Genomic DNA, 7,919 nt, shown 5'->3' on the forward strand with positions numbered 1-7,919 from the left:
CTTGCAGTTTGACCACAGCATAAATAAATAATAAGTTCTGGAAGACAACAAGTCCACCAAGTCTAAGTAAGGTATGAGAACCTTCAGGTCTTCACATCTAGAAATAGCTGGATTTCGCCCTGTATGGTTGCTTACGGCCACACCACCCTGAAAGTGCCCGCTCTCGTCTGATCTCGGAAGCCAAGCAGGGTTGGGCCGGCTTAGTACTTGGATGGGAGACCGCCTGGGAATACCTGGTGCTGTAAGCTTTTTAGTTAGCCTAAGGCGCTGTGGCTTCTTTGCTGGACGTAGAGCAAACAAGGAAACTGTATAAAGGACGTAACTTTTTTTTTTGAAGCACCATTCTTCTTTAGAATTAAAATAAACAATCTCAGTGTTCAACATTTCAAGTAAGAGTTCAAAATACTTGCAGTTTGACCACAGCATAAATAAATAATAAGTTCTGGAAGACAACAAGTCCACCAAGTCTAAGTAAGGTATGAGAACCTTCAGGTCTTCACATCTAGAAATAGCTGGATTTCGCCCTGTATGGTTGCTTACGGCCACACCACCCTGAAAGTGCCCGCTCTCGTCTGATCTCGGAAGCCAAGCAGGGTTGGGCCGGCTTAGTACTTGGATGGGAGACCGCCTGGGAATACCTGGTGCTGTAAGCTTTTTAGTTAGCCTAAGGCGCTGTGGCTTCTTTGCTGGACGTAGAGCAAACAAGGAAACTGTATAGAGGACGTAACTTTTTTTTTGAAGCACCATTCTTCTTTAGAATTAAAATAAACAATCTCAGTGTTCAACATTTCAAGTAAGAGTTCAAAATACTTGCAGTTTGACCACAGCATAAATAAATAATAAGTTCTGGAAGACAACAAGTCCACCAAGTCTAAGTAAGGTATGAGAACCTTCAGGTCTTCACATCTAGAAATAGCTGGATTTCGCCTGTATGGTTGCTTACGGCCACACCACCTGAAAGTGCCCGCTCTCGTCTGATCTCGGAAGCCAAGCAGGGTTGGGCCGGCTTAGTACTTGGATGGGAGACCGCCTGGGAATACCTGGTGCTGTAAGCTTTTTAGTTAGCCTAAGGCGCTGTGGCTTCTTTGCTGGACGTAGAGCAAACAAGGAAACTGTATAGAGGACGTAACTTTTTTTTTTGAAGCACCATTCTTCTTTAGAATTAAAATAAACAATCTCAGTGTTCAACATTTCAAGTAAGAGTTCAAAATACTTGCAGTTTGACCACAGCATAAATAAATAATAAGTTCTGGAAGACAACAAGTCCACCAAGTCTAAGTAAGGTATGAGAACCTTCAGGTCTTCACATCTAGAAATAGCTGGATTTCGCCCTGTATGGTTGCTTACGGCCACACCACCCTGAAAGTGCCCGCTCTCGTCTGATCTCGGAAGCCAAGCAGGGTTGGGCCGGCTTAGTACTTGGATGGGAGACCGCCTGGGAATACCTGGTGCTGTAAGCTTTTTAGTTAGCCTAAGGCGCTGTGGCTTCTTTGCTGGACGTAGAGCTGACAAGGAAACTGTATTGAGGACGTAACTTTTTTTTTTGAAGCACCATTCTTCTTTAGAATTAAAATAAACAAACTCAGTGTTCAACATTTCAAGTAAGAGTTCAAAATACTTGCAGTTTGACCACAGCATAAATAAATAATAAGTTCTGGAAGACAACAAGTCCACCAAGTCTAAGTAAGGTAAGAGAACGTTCAGGTCTTCACATCTAGAAATAGCTGGATTTCGCCCTGTATGGTTGCTTACGGCCACACCACCCTGAAAGTGCCCGCTCTCGTCTGATCTCGGAAGCCAAGCAGGGTTGGGCCGGCTTAGTACTTGGATGGGAGACCGCCTGGGAATACCTGGTGCTGTAAGCTTTTTAGTTAGCCTAAGGCGCTGTGGCTTCTTTGCTGGACGTAGAGCAAACAAGGAAACTGTATAGAGGACGTAACTTTTTTTTTTGAAGCACCATTCTTCTTTAGAATTAAAATAAACAATCTCAGTGTTCAACATTTCAAGTAAGAGTTCAAAATACTTGCAGTTTGACCACAGCATAAATAAATAATAAGTTCTGGAAGACAACAAGTCCACCAAGTCTAAGTAAGGTAAGAGAACCTTCAGGTCTTCACATCTAGAAATAGCTGGATTTCGCCTGTATGGTTGCTTACGGCCACACACCCTGAAAGTGCCCGCTCTCGTCTGATCTCGGAAGCCAAGCAGGGTTGGGCCGGCTTAGTACTTGGATGGGAGACCGCCTGGGAATACCTGGTGCTGTAAGCTTTTTAGTTAGCCTAAGGCGCTGTGGCTTCTTTGCTGGACGTAGAGCAAACAAGGAAACTGTATAAAGGACGTAACTTTTTTTTTTGAAGCACCATTCTTCTTTAGAATTATAATAAACGAACTCAGTGTTCAACATTTCAAGTAAGAGTTCAAAATACTTGCAGTTTGACCACAGCATAAATAAATAATAAGTTCTGGAAGACAACAAGTCCACCAAGTCTAAGTAAGGTATGAGAACCTTCAGGTTTCACATCTAGAAATAGCTGGATTTCGCCCTGTATGGTTGCTTACGGCCACACCACCCTGAAAGTGCCCGCTCTCGTCTGATCTCGGAAGCCAAGCAGGGTTGGGCCGGCTTAGTACTTGGATGGGAGACCGCCTGGGAATACCTGGTGCTGTAAGCTTTTAGTTAGCCTAAGGCGCTGTGGCTTCTTTGCTGGACGTAGAGCAAACAAGGAAACTGTATAGAGGACGTAACTTTTTTTTTTGAAGCACCATTCTTCTTTAGAATTAAAATAAACAATCTCAGTGTTCAACATTTCAAGTAAGAGTTCAAAATACTTGCAGTTTGACCACAGCATAAATAAATAATAAGTTCTGGAAGACAACAAGTCCACCAAGTCTAAGTAAGGTATGAGAACCTTCAGGTCTTCACATCTAGAAATAGCTGGATTTCGCCCTGTATGGTTGCTTACGGCCACACCACCTGAAAGTGCCCGCTCTCGTCTGATCTCGGAAGCCAAGCAGGGTTGGGCCGGCTTAGTACTTGGATGGGAGACCGCCTGGGAATACTGGTGCTGTAAGCTTTTTAGTTAGCCTAAGGCGCTGTGGCTTCTTTGCTGGACGTAGAGCAAACAAGGAAACTGTATAGAGGACGTAACTTTTTTTTTTGAAGCACCATTCTTCTTTAGAATTAAAATAAACAATCTCAGTGTTCAACATTTCAAGTAAGAGTTCAAAATACTTGCAGTTTGACCACAGCATAAATAAATAATAAGTTCTGGAAGACAACAAGTCCACCAAGTCTAAGTAAGGTATGAGAACCTTCAGGTCTTCACATCTAGAAATAGCTGGATTTCGCCCTGTATGGTTGCTTACGGCCACACCACCCTGAAAGTGCCCGCTCTCGTCTGATCTCGGAAGCCAAGCAGGGTTGGGCCGGCTTAGTACTTGGATGGGAGACCGCCTGGGAATACCTGGTGCTGTAAGCTTTTTAGTTAGCCTAAGGCGCTGTGGCTTCTTTGCTGGACGTAGAGCAAACAAGGAAACTGTATAGAGGACGTAACTTTTTTTTTTGAAGCACCATTCTTCTTTAGAATTAAAATAAACAATCTCAGTGTTCAACATTTCAAGTAAGAGTTCAAAATACTTGCAGTTTGACCACAGCATAAATAAATAATAAGTTCTGGAAGACAACAAGTCCACCAAGTCTAAGTAAGGTATGAGAACCTTCAGGTCTTCACATCTAGAAATAGCTGGATTTCGCCCTGTATGGTTGCTTACGGCCACACCACCCTGAAAGTGCCCGCTCTCGTCTGATCTCGGAAGCCAAGCAGGGTTGGGCCGGCTTAGTACTTGGATGGGAGACCGCCTGGGAATACCTGGTGCTGTAAGCTTTTTAGTTAGCCTAAGGCGCTGTGGCTTCTTTGCTGGACGTAGAGCAAACAAGGAAACTGTATAGAGGACGTAACTTTTTTTTTGAAGCACCATTTCTTTAGAATAAAAAAACAATTCAGTGTTCAACATTTCAAGTAAGAGTTCAAAATACTTGCAGTTTGACCACAGCATAAATAAATAATAAGTTCTGGAAGACAACAAGTCCACCAAGTCTAAGTAAGGTAAGAGAACCTTCAGGTCTTCACATCTAGAAATAGCTGGATTTCGCCTGTATGGTTGCTTACGGCCACACCACCCTGAAAGTGCCCGCTCTCGTCTGATCTCGGAAGCCAAGCAGGGTTGGGGGCTTAGTACTTGGATGGGAGACCGCCTGGGAATACCTGGTGCTGTAAGCTTTTTAGTTAGCCTAAGGCGCTGTGGCTTCTTTGCTGGACGTAGAGCAAACAAGGAAACTGTATAAAGGACGTAACTTTTTTTTTGAAGCACCATTCTTCTTTAGAATTAAAATAAACGAACTCAGTGTTCAACATTTCAAGTAAGAGTTCAAAATACTTGCAGTTTGACCACAGCATAAATAAATAATAAGTTCTGGAAGACAACAAGTCCACCAAGTCTAAGTAAGGTAAGAGAACGTTCAGGTCTTCACATCTAGAAATAGCTGGATTTCGCCTGTATGGTTGCTTACGGCCACACCACCCGAAAGTGCCCGCTCTCGTCTGATCTCGGAAGCCAAGCAGGGTTGGGCGGCTTAGTACTTGGGGGAGACCGCCTGGGAATACCTGGTGCTGTAAGCTTTTTAGTTAGCCTAAGGCGCTGTGGCTTCTTGCTGGACGTAGAGCAAACAAGGAAACTGTATTGAGGACGTAACTTTTTTTTTTGAAGCACCATTCTTCTTTAGAATTAAAATAAACAATCTCAGTGTTCAACATTTCAAGTAAGAGTTCAAAATACTTGCAGTTTGACCACAGCATAAATAAATAATAAGTTCTGGAAGACAACAAGTCCACCAAGTCTAAGTAAGGTATGAGAACCTTCAGGTCTTCACATCTAGAAATAGCTGGATTTCGCCCTGTATGGTTGCTTACGGCCACACCACCCTGAAAGTGCCCGCTCTCGTCTGATCTCGGAAGCCAAGCAGGGTTGGGCCGGCTTAGTACTTGGATGGGAGACCGCCTGGGAATACCTGGTGCTGTAAGCTTTTTAGTTAGCCTAAGGCGCTGTGGCTTCTTTGCTGGACGTAGAGCAAACAAGGAAACTGTATAAAGGACGTAACTTTTTTTTTGAAGCACCATTCTTCTTTAGAATTATAATAAAACAATCTCAGTGTTCAACATTTCAAGTAAGAGTTCAAAATACTTGCAGTTTGACCACAGCATAAATAAATAATAAGTTCTGGAAGACAACAAGTCCACCAAGTCTAAGTAAGGTAAGAGAACCTTCAGGTCTTCACATCTAGAAATAGCTGGATTTCGCCCTGTATGGTTGCTTACGGCCACACCACCCTGAAAGTGCCCGCTCTCGTCTGATCTCGGAAGCCAAGCAGGGTTGGGCCGGCTTAGTACTTGGATGGGAGACCGCCTGGGAATACCTGGTGCTGTAAGCTTTTTAGTTAGCCTAAGGCGCTGTGGCTTCTTTGCTGGACGTAGAGCTGACAAAGGAAACTGTATAAAGGACGTAACTTTTTTTTTGAAGCCATTCTTCTTAGAATTAAAAAACAATCTCAGTGTTCAACATTTCAAGTAAGAGTTCAAATACTTGCAGTTTGACCACAGCATAAATAAATAATAAGTTCTGGAAGACAACAAGTCCACCAAGTCTAAGTAAGGTATGAGAACCTTCAGGTCTTCACATCTAGAAATAGCTGGATTTCGCCTGTATGGTTGCTTACGGCCACACCACCTGAAAGTGCCCGCTCTCGTCTGATCTCGGAAGCCAAGCAGGGTTGGGCCGGCTTAGTACTTGGATGGGAGACCGCCTGGGAATACCTGGTGCTGTAAGCTTTTTAGTTAGCCTAAGGCGCTGTGGCTTCTTTGCTGGACGTAGAGCAAACAAGGAAACTGTATAGAGGACGTAACTTTTTTTTTTGAAGCACCATTCTTCTTTAGAATTAAAATAAAAATCTCAGTGTTCAAATTTCAAGTAAGAGTTCAAAATACTTGCAGTTTGACCACAGCATAAATAAATAATAAGTTCTGGAAGACAACAAGTCCACCAAGTCTAAGTAGGTAAGAGAACCTTCAGGTCTTCACATCTAGAAATAGCTGGATTTCGCCTGTATGGTTGCTTACGGCCACACCACCCTGAAAGTGCCCGCTCTCGTCTGATCTCGGAAGCCAAGCAGGGTTGGGCCGGCTTAGTACTTGGATGGGAGACCGCTGGGAATACCTGGTGCTGTAAGCTTTTTAGTTAGCCTAAGGCGCTGTGGCTTCTTTGCTGGACGTAGAGCAAACAAGGAAACTGTATAGAGGACGTAACTTTTTTTTTGAAGCACCATTCTTCTTTAGAATTAAAATAAACAATCTCAGTGTTCACATTTCAAGTAAGAGTTCAAAATACTTGCAGTTTGACCACAGCATAAATAAATAATAAGTTCTGGAAGACAACAAGTCCACCAAGTCTAAGTAAGTATGAGAACCTTCAGGTCTTCACATCTAGAAATAGCTGGATTTCGCCCTGTATGGTTGCTTACGGCCACACCACCCTGAAAGTGCCCGCTCTCGTCTGATCTCGGAAGCCAAGCAGGGTTGGGCCGGCTTAGTACTTGGATGGGGAGACCGCCTGGGAATACCTGGTGCTGTAAGCTTTTTAGTTAGCCTAAGGCGCTGTGGCTTCTTTGCTGGACGTAGAGAGCAAACAAGGAAACTGTATAGAGGACGTAACTTTTTTTTTTGAAGCACCATTTTCTTTAGAATTAAAATAAACAATCTCAGTGTTCAACATTTCAAGTAAGAGTTCAAAATACTTGCAGTTTGACCACAGCATAAATAAATAATAAGTTCTGGAAGACAACAAGTCCACCAAGTCTAAGTAAGGTAAGAGAACCTTCAGGTCTTCACATCTAGAAATAGCTGGATTTCGCCCTGTATGGTTGCTTACGGCCACACCACCCTGAAAGTGCCGCTCTCGTCTGATCTCGGAAGCCAAGCAGGGTTGGGCCGGTAGTATGGATGGGAGACCGCCTGGGAATACTGGTGCTGTAAGCTTTTTAGTTAGCCTAAGGCGCTGTGGCTTCTTTGCTGGACGTAGAGCAAACAAGGAAACTGTATAAAGGACGTAACTTTTTTTTTGAAGCACCATTCTTCTTTAGAATTAAAATAAAAAACTCAGTGTTCAACATTTCAAGTAGAGTTCAAATACTTGCAGTTTGACCACAGCATAAATAAATAATAAGTTCTGGAAGACAACAAGTCCACCAAGTCTAAGTAAGGTAAGAGAACCTTCAGGTCTTCACATCTAGAAATAGCTGGATTTCGCCCTGTATGGTTGCTTACGGCCACACCACCCTGAAAGTGCCGCTCTCGTCTGATCTCGGAAGCCAAGCAGGGTTGGGCCGGCTTAGTACTTGGATGGGAGAGACCCTGGGAATACCTGGTGCTGTAAGCTTTTTAGTTAGCCTAAGGCGCTGTGGCTTCTTGCTGGACGTAGAGCAAACAAGGAAACTGTATTGAGGACGTAACTTTTTTTTTGAAGCACCATTCTTCTTTAGAATTAAAATAAACAATCTCAGTGTTCAACATTTCAAGTAAGAGTTCAAAATACTTGCAGTTGACCACAGCATAAATAAATAATAAGTTCTGGAAGACAACAAGTCCACCAAGTCTAAGTAAGGTATGAACCTTCAGGTCTTCACATCTAGAAATAGCTGGATTTCGCCCTGTATGGTTGCTTACGGCCACACACCCCTGAAAGTGCCCGCTACGTCTGATCTCGGAAGCCAAGCAGGGTTGGGCCGGCTTAGTACTTGGATGGGAGACCGCCTGGAATAACTGGGTGCTGTAAGTTTTTAGTTAGCCTAAGGCGCTGGGGCTTCTTTG

At 43.5% G+C, this 7,919-nt stretch overlaps 9 non-coding genes and 10 pseudogenes across 9 annotated transcripts; all 19 read left to right on the forward strand.

The window, feature by feature from the left end:
* The first annotated feature begins 129 nt into the window (after positions 1 to 129).
* On the forward strand, positions 130 to 248 carry LOC116682187 (5S ribosomal RNA). Its single transcript, XR_004330318.1, has one exon. It is a non-coding gene; the product is annotated as a 5S ribosomal RNA (ribosomal RNA).
* A 286-nt stretch (positions 249 to 534) lies between these two features.
* On the forward strand, positions 535 to 653 carry LOC116682188 (5S ribosomal RNA). The gene has a single exon (XR_004330319.1). It is a non-coding gene; the product is annotated as a 5S ribosomal RNA (ribosomal RNA).
* A 284-nt stretch (positions 654 to 937) lies between these two features.
* Positions 938 to 1,055, forward strand: LOC116682207 (uncharacterized; annotated as a pseudogene).
* Positions 1,056 to 1,341: 286 nt separating this feature from the next.
* LOC116682189 (5S ribosomal RNA) lies at positions 1,342 to 1,460 on the forward strand. The gene has a single exon (XR_004330320.1). It is a non-coding gene; the product is annotated as a 5S ribosomal RNA (ribosomal RNA).
* Positions 1,461 to 1,746: 286 nt separating this feature from the next.
* LOC116682191 (5S ribosomal RNA) lies at positions 1,747 to 1,865 on the forward strand. Its single transcript, XR_004330322.1, has one exon. It is a non-coding gene; the product is annotated as a 5S ribosomal RNA (ribosomal RNA).
* A 285-nt stretch (positions 1,866 to 2,150) lies between these two features.
* Positions 2,151 to 2,268, forward strand: LOC116682215 (uncharacterized; annotated as a pseudogene).
* Positions 2,269 to 2,553: 285 nt separating this feature from the next.
* LOC116682192 (5S ribosomal RNA) lies at positions 2,554 to 2,672 on the forward strand. The gene has a single exon (XR_004330323.1). It is a non-coding gene; the product is annotated as a 5S ribosomal RNA (ribosomal RNA).
* Positions 2,673 to 2,957: 285 nt separating this feature from the next.
* On the forward strand, positions 2,958 to 3,074 carry LOC116682212 (uncharacterized; annotated as a pseudogene).
* A 286-nt stretch (positions 3,075 to 3,360) lies between these two features.
* LOC116682193 (5S ribosomal RNA) lies at positions 3,361 to 3,479 on the forward strand. Its single transcript, XR_004330324.1, has one exon. It is a non-coding gene; the product is annotated as a 5S ribosomal RNA (ribosomal RNA).
* A 286-nt stretch (positions 3,480 to 3,765) lies between these two features.
* On the forward strand, positions 3,766 to 3,884 carry LOC116682195 (5S ribosomal RNA). The gene has a single exon (XR_004330325.1). It is a non-coding gene; the product is annotated as a 5S ribosomal RNA (ribosomal RNA).
* A 279-nt stretch (positions 3,885 to 4,163) lies between these two features.
* Positions 4,164 to 4,280, forward strand: LOC116682219 (uncharacterized; annotated as a pseudogene).
* A 284-nt stretch (positions 4,281 to 4,564) lies between these two features.
* On the forward strand, positions 4,565 to 4,679 carry LOC116682230 (uncharacterized; annotated as a pseudogene).
* Positions 4,680 to 4,964: 285 nt separating this feature from the next.
* On the forward strand, positions 4,965 to 5,083 carry LOC116682196 (5S ribosomal RNA). The gene has a single exon (XR_004330326.1). It is a non-coding gene; the product is annotated as a 5S ribosomal RNA (ribosomal RNA).
* A 286-nt stretch (positions 5,084 to 5,369) lies between these two features.
* On the forward strand, positions 5,370 to 5,488 carry LOC116682197 (5S ribosomal RNA). Its single transcript, XR_004330327.1, has one exon. It is a non-coding gene; the product is annotated as a 5S ribosomal RNA (ribosomal RNA).
* Positions 5,489 to 5,767: 279 nt separating this feature from the next.
* LOC116682208 (uncharacterized) lies at positions 5,768 to 5,885 on the forward strand (annotated as a pseudogene).
* A 282-nt stretch (positions 5,886 to 6,167) lies between these two features.
* LOC116682205 (uncharacterized) lies at positions 6,168 to 6,285 on the forward strand (annotated as a pseudogene).
* A 283-nt stretch (positions 6,286 to 6,568) lies between these two features.
* LOC116682204 (uncharacterized) lies at positions 6,569 to 6,688 on the forward strand (annotated as a pseudogene).
* A 287-nt stretch (positions 6,689 to 6,975) lies between these two features.
* LOC116682228 (uncharacterized) lies at positions 6,976 to 7,088 on the forward strand (annotated as a pseudogene).
* A 282-nt stretch (positions 7,089 to 7,370) lies between these two features.
* On the forward strand, positions 7,371 to 7,488 carry LOC116682224 (uncharacterized; annotated as a pseudogene).
* Positions 7,489 to 7,919: the final 431 nt, after the last annotated feature.

Source organism: Etheostoma spectabile, unplaced genomic scaffold (genome assembly GCF_008692095.1).
Source record: "Etheostoma spectabile isolate EspeVRDwgs_2016 unplaced genomic scaffold, UIUC_Espe_1.0 scaffold00018785, whole genome shotgun sequence".
Classification (NCBI taxonomy): Eukaryota; Metazoa; Chordata; class Actinopteri; order Perciformes; family Percidae; genus Etheostoma; species Etheostoma spectabile.